This window comes from Podarcis raffonei, chromosome 5 (genome assembly GCF_027172205.1).
Source record: "Podarcis raffonei isolate rPodRaf1 chromosome 5, rPodRaf1.pri, whole genome shotgun sequence".
Lineage (NCBI taxonomy): Eukaryota > Metazoa > Chordata > Lepidosauria > Squamata > Lacertidae > Podarcis > Podarcis raffonei.
The window spans coordinates 68,055,550-68,061,549 of NC_070606.1; the positions used below are offsets into that span (position 1 = coordinate 68,055,550).

At 54.3% G+C, this 6,000-nt stretch overlaps 1 protein-coding gene across 2 annotated transcripts in view; it reads right to left on the minus strand.

Moving 5' to 3' along the window:
- CAB39 (calcium binding protein 39) overlaps positions 1–2,300 on the minus strand; it is a 46,932-nt gene extending 44,632 nt beyond the window's left edge. The window contains exon 1 of one of the 2 annotated variants that reach the window (XM_053389963.1): positions 2,205–2,300. The gene's annotated coding sequence lies outside the window, so the exon portion shown is untranslated. Of the gene's footprint in view, positions 1–1,530; positions 1,640–2,204 lie in introns of those variants that run through there. The other variant, XM_053389965.1, reaches the window with a different exon arrangement.
- Positions 2,301–6,000: the final 3,700 nt, after the last annotated feature.

Genomic DNA, 6,000 nt, shown 5'->3' on the forward strand with positions numbered 1-6,000 from the left:
TTTCAAATATACCTGTTTATAACAACTGATCTGTCTGTGCAGAAACTGTTCTCTTCTGTTAAAATTCCACAGATTAAAGAAATTAGTAATTTAGTTGTTTTTTTAAGAAGAGCCAAAAGCAGCAATTTCCTCAACAATTCAGTTAAATTTTCTCCAGAGCATGAATCCCATCATTAACTGGATTATAAAAAAACATTATTCTACTATAAATATAAACCAGTACATAAGCTTGATTGATAAAAATGTGTAAGAGCCCAGTGTTGGAAATGCTTTTGTTCACTCCCCAAGTAATTATAATGCACATTCAACAAGCTAAATTGCTTGCAACCACATAATTCCACTCCTCATTCACCTTCGTCTTGCACTGGAGGCCCTTGTTATAAGTCTCTCATTACTACCAGGTGCAATTATTTGTCATGCTGGACCCTCAGCCAGTATCAAAAAAATGTCCCCAACTCCTGGGCCTTATGGTCACTTTTGCAGCGTCTACAGCACTGGTCTTCAACTGGTGGGTCAGGACCCACCAGTGGACTGGGACCTAATCCAATGTGGGTCACAACAGGAGCACTGCTACCATGCAAATATATGGTAAAAGATTAAGAAATAGGTCCCCAAATGCATGTATATGTTAAAAGCGGACCCCGGAACTGAAAAGGTTGATGATACCTGGACTAGAGAGTTTGAGTCATGTTTATACTCCTAAGTTGATTCATGCACTTTAAAACGAAAGAGGAAACATATTCCAAAGCCACAGGTGACCTAATGGGAGGCATCTGATGTTTCACACTTTTCCACAAGAGCATTTTATGTCTTTAAAATTTTATAGTATAACCCAATCCAGAGCACTCTTCTATAAAATGGAATGGGTTGACCCAAGTACTTTAAACCAATTTGGCTGTAGACCAGATTATGAACATGCCAACCTAAAATACTACTTCTGTCCATCATATTGGTTCATTTCTCTTATTACCATTTGGAACAGAAATGTTGTCCAAAGTAGCTGCATTTTCTCCAGAAACAAATCTTATATGGGACTTCAGACCCAATGTTACTTAGCAGTATATTTTCAGAAACTCCAGGTTTACAAACTGCAAAACAGATAAAAAATATCACTCTGTGCAAAACTCAAAAAATTTTCTTTGAAAAAAACACCCTGTATGTACAGGATACATATAGGTACATATTTTTTGCAGAGCAGCTAGCACCATTTGTCCGAGTTTTCAAGAGGGATGCATTAGACCAGATCAAATCAGTTTACCAGAGGAAGGATAATTGCTGTATACAAAGAACCTTGTGATTCACCCTCAATCTCATTACTTACTACTGCGATATTCCGGCTTTAAAAAAATAGGCACAGGCCTACTCATCTACGCTATTTATTAAAACAACCTAGCAACCAAGAAGCGCTAGATTGATTTATGTAGTAGCTGCATGAACGCAAACCGGGGCCCTTTGCGTACAGGGCAATTTTGCAAGAGAAAAGCAAATACGCTTTCATTCCTGCACCACCAAGAAACCGGCTTAACTAACCTGACGACAGACTCTGGCCGCTCAAAGCCTCAAAAGGCTGCCTTTAAAAAAATAAGAAAGAAAGAGAACGAACTAGCAGCAGTTCCGGATTCGAGGAGGTCCCTCCTTTCCTCCCTCTCCCAACGCCGACGGAGGATCCCCAAGGCGAAGCAAAGTTTTCCTGGAGCCGCACAAGGACAACAATGCCGCCGCCCCCCGAGCAGGAGCCCCCAAGGCGCCTCGCAGGGACCCCTTTGCTTCCCACCCCCGACCTCCGCCCTCCCTCCCCTAACCGACTGCCGGCTCGGCGGCCACAGTCACAAAGGTCGGCTGGAGCCGCGCACTTCAGCCGCGGGCGCGGAAGGTATAATAAAGGGGAGAGGAAGAAGGCGGGGCGGAGAGGGAAAAAAATCCGCCTCCATCCAGCAGGGCACGTCAGGGGCCGCCGAACCCGTGTCGAGGCATCCCGAGGACACACCCTGAGGGTCAAGCGGCCGCAGCCGCCCAACGGGGGCCGAGGAGGCCTCAAGGGCCCCGTGGCCCGAGCTCCACAGGCAGAGGACCCCCCCACACCTCCTCCTCCTGGCCGCCAACGCCTCCCGCGCCCGGGAAGCCGAAGCGCCAAGGCTCCCTCGGAAAGGCCTCCTCAGGCGCCGCAACACGGCGAGCTGCGGCCCTCAAGGCCCCGGCAGTACCTTCGCTCCGCGGCGGGCCGGGTGGCTGGCAGGCAGGCAGGCGGCGGCGGCTACCCCCACCTAGTCGGCGTCGTGGTGGCGCTGCGGCGGCTCTCGGTGTGGGCCTCGGCCGGCGCTCCTCTCCCCGGCTGGGTTCGCCTACGGCCTTCGGCTCGCTCGGTGTCGGCCTGGCTGGCCCCTCCCCCGCCCCGCGGTCCTGGCTGCGCAGCGGCCCCTGCTCTTCCTTTCCCTTCTCGCTCGCTCTCGCTCTCCTCTTCCCTTCCCAGCCCGGCGGCGGATACTACTGACCCGACGAGCAGCTGCGGCGGAGCAGGAGAAAGCCCCGCGCCCAACTCAGCAGGCGACTCGCGGCTGCCCCCTGCGGCCTGGCGGGATCCGCGCAGCCGACGCCGCAGCCCTCGGGCCTGCCAGGCGCCCTTCAACGCCGGCCAATGTTCTCGGAACGCGAAGGAGATCGGGGACAATGGGCGAAAGGAATGCCTCTGAGCATGGGCAGACGCCGGAGGAGGGGGGCGCGGCCTTTCCTTCGTAAATCGTAGGGCGTGTGAAATATACTCAGAGTCGCAAAGTGATTTCATGCTCTTTATTCAGCTTATAGTGGTGAGGAGGAATGAATGAATGTCCCCTCAAAGTATCTGCTTTATATACATTATTTACACAATGGGCTGCACATGATTGGCTAATTCCGGAATTCTACTGTAAGCCAATCAGGTTGTGGATTCACTTCTATCTGGAGCATGATTGGGTAGTTCCTGCCAACCAATCATACTGCTGCATTGTTCTAGGACCAATCAGACTGCTGCATTCTGAATCCTATTGTTCTAGGACCAATCAGACTGCTGCCTTTTGGATCCTATTGTTCTAGGACCAATCAGACTGCTGCCTTTTGGATCCTATTCAACTCAGTACATAACACCCCTCCCCTCTAAGTTCCAGTCCTGCCCGGGAGGTTGCATTCATAGTCCTCATGGTACGCCGGCGGCCTACATGTGCGTTGCGGCCTGGGGTGTTCCCTGGTCCGGGGTTCAGGTTCTGGCTCGTGTTCCAAGGATGCTGGCTGTGATGGGGCTGTTTGGTCTGGCGCAACCGGCTCGCTCAGTCGTGGTTCTGGTTCCGGTGTCCTTTCGGCCTCGCAGGTCCTCTCTGTATTTACTGATTCTGCCTCTCCTGCTAGCCCCTCGTGCTCTATGGGCCTCACTGCCCCTCTGTTCCCTTGGGACTCCTCTGCCCTTTCCTCCTCCTGGTTTTCTCCCGGGAATCGTCGCCGTATCTGGTCGCAGTGGTGGCGCCAGCATTGCCCCCCATCTGTTAGCACCTCGTACGATACAGGGCCAGTGACCCTGGTGACTGTGGCGGGTACCCATGCTGGGCCTGCCCCAAAATTCTTTGCGTACACTGGGTCCTGAGCCTCGAAGGTCCTGGGGTTCTTGCCTTCCCCCACCACTACCTCATCCTGAGCTCTATCGGGGTGAAGGCGGTCCAATCTGATTGCAAGGCGCCGACCCATTAGTAGTTCAGCGGGGCTCCAGCCAGTCGTTGAGCTGGGGGTGCTGTGCTGTGCTAGAAGGAATGTGGCAAGGCGGTATTCCCAATCCCCTTGCGTCATGCGGCAAAGGGTGTCCTTGGTGGTCCGCACCATGCGTTCTGCTTGGCCATTGGTGGCAGGGTGGAATGGCGCCGAACGGATGTGGCGGATGGCGTTCTGCGCTGTGAAGGTTTGGAATTCTCCTGACGTGAATGCAGTCCCGTTGTCTGAGACGAGAGTGTCAGGGAGCCCGTGGGTTGCAAACAGCCTGCGTAGTACCCGGATGGCTGCGGACGTAGAAGTGGACGGTACCAGTGCGACTTCCAGCCATTTGGTGTAGGAGTCCACCACTATGAAGAATGTTTTCCCCTGAAAGGGGTCAGCGAAGTCCACATGCAGGCGTGACCATGGTGCTCGGGCGGACTCCCAGGACTGGACTGGGGCCCTTGGGGGATCTGGGCGGGATTCTTGGCAGGCCTGGCAGTGTTTGACCCAGGCCTCTATCTCTCCGTCGATCCCTGGCCACCACACATAACTCCTGGCAAGGGCCTTCATTCTTACTACCCCTGGGTGTGTCTCGTGTAGGGCTGTGAGGACCCTTTTGCGGAGGGGCTGGGGAACAACGACCCTGCTTCCCCATAACAGGCACCCCTTGTGGGCCGACAGTTCATGTTTGCGGGTTGTGTAGCCGGCGAATTCTGGCCCGGGGCTGCTGCTGGGCCATCCCCTCCACACCCAGTCCAGGACCCGGGAGATGACCCTATCTTTCTTGGAATGGTGTGCAACTTCTTGTGCCTGAATGGGGCGGTCGGGAAGCAGCTCCAGGCTCATAACCTCTTGTGCAGGTGCTGGGTCGGGGCCTGTTTCCGGTAGTGGTAGCCTGCTGAGGGCGTCCGCATGGCCCATCGCCTTCCCAGGACGGTGAATCAGTGCATACTGGTAGCTGGCAAGGAAAATTGACCACCTGAGGACGCGAGGAGACAGCACTTGGGAGGTCTGCTTTTCAGGGGCAAACAAGCCAAGCAACGGCTTGTGGGCAGTCACCATGGTGAAGGGCCGCCCGTACAAGAAATCATGGAATTTTTTTACTCCCTTCACGATTGCCAGACCCTCCTTGTCGATTTGCGAGTAGTTCCGCTCAGTTGCGTTGAGTGTCTGGGAAAAGTATGCCACTGGTACCTCCCTTCCATCCGGGAGTTGGTGTCCCAGGACAGCGCCAATTCCACAGGGCGAGGCGTCGCATGCTAGCAGCACCGGCAGCCTCTCGTCGAAGTATGCCAAGACCGAGTTTGAGACAAGCAAGTCCTTGACTGCCTGGAATGCGGCCTCCTGGCGCTGGCCCCACACCCAAGGGGCCCGCTTGTCCAGGAGTCTGTGTAGGGGCTCCGCTACCGCCGCCTTGTGGGGAAGGAAGGAATGGTAAAAGTTCAATAGTCCCAAGAAGGCCTGAAGTTCAGTCTTGTTCTTGGGCACTGGGGCATCACAAATGGCCCGTACCTTGTCCCCAGTCGGGTGGACCCCTTCTGCGTCCACCATAAATCCCAGAAAGTCCACCTGAGGCACTCCTAGTAGACATTTTTCCCACTTCACCTTGAGACCCGCTGTCTGGAAACGGTGCAGAACGGTGCGGAGGCGGTCCTCAAACTCCTCTGGTGTGGGCCCGGCAATCAACACATCATCGAAGAAGGGGGTGATGCCAGGAATCCCTTTAAGGAGCGAGTCCATTAGATTCTGGAATATGCCTGGTGCCACACTGACACCGAATTGCAGCCACTTTACCCTGAACGCTCCTATGTGCATCACAATTGTCTGTGCCTCTGCTGTGGCCTCATCTACTGGCAGCTGTTGATATGCTTGGGCCAAGTCCAGCTTGCCAAAAATTTTCGACCCAGCCAGGGTGGCAAGGACATGGCTGACCACTGGCACTGGGTATGCATGGGCCGTGAGGGCCTTGTTTATGGTACATTTGTAGTCTGCACAGATGCGGACCGAACCATTAGGCTTGACGGGTGTGACGTTTGGGGTTTCCCAGGGGGCATTAGGCACCGGCTCCAGCACTCCTTGCTCCACGAGCCGGTCCAATTCCTCGTCTATACGTGGTTTCAGGGCGAACGGGACCCGGCGGGCCTTGAGCCTGACCGGTTGTACTGCGGGGTCAAGCTGTAGAGCAATGGGGGGGCCCGTATACTGTCCCAATTTCCCATCGAAAACCCCCAGAAATTCCTTGCATATGGAGTCCACGTCCACTTGTAAGCTAGTGTGGTTCACCCT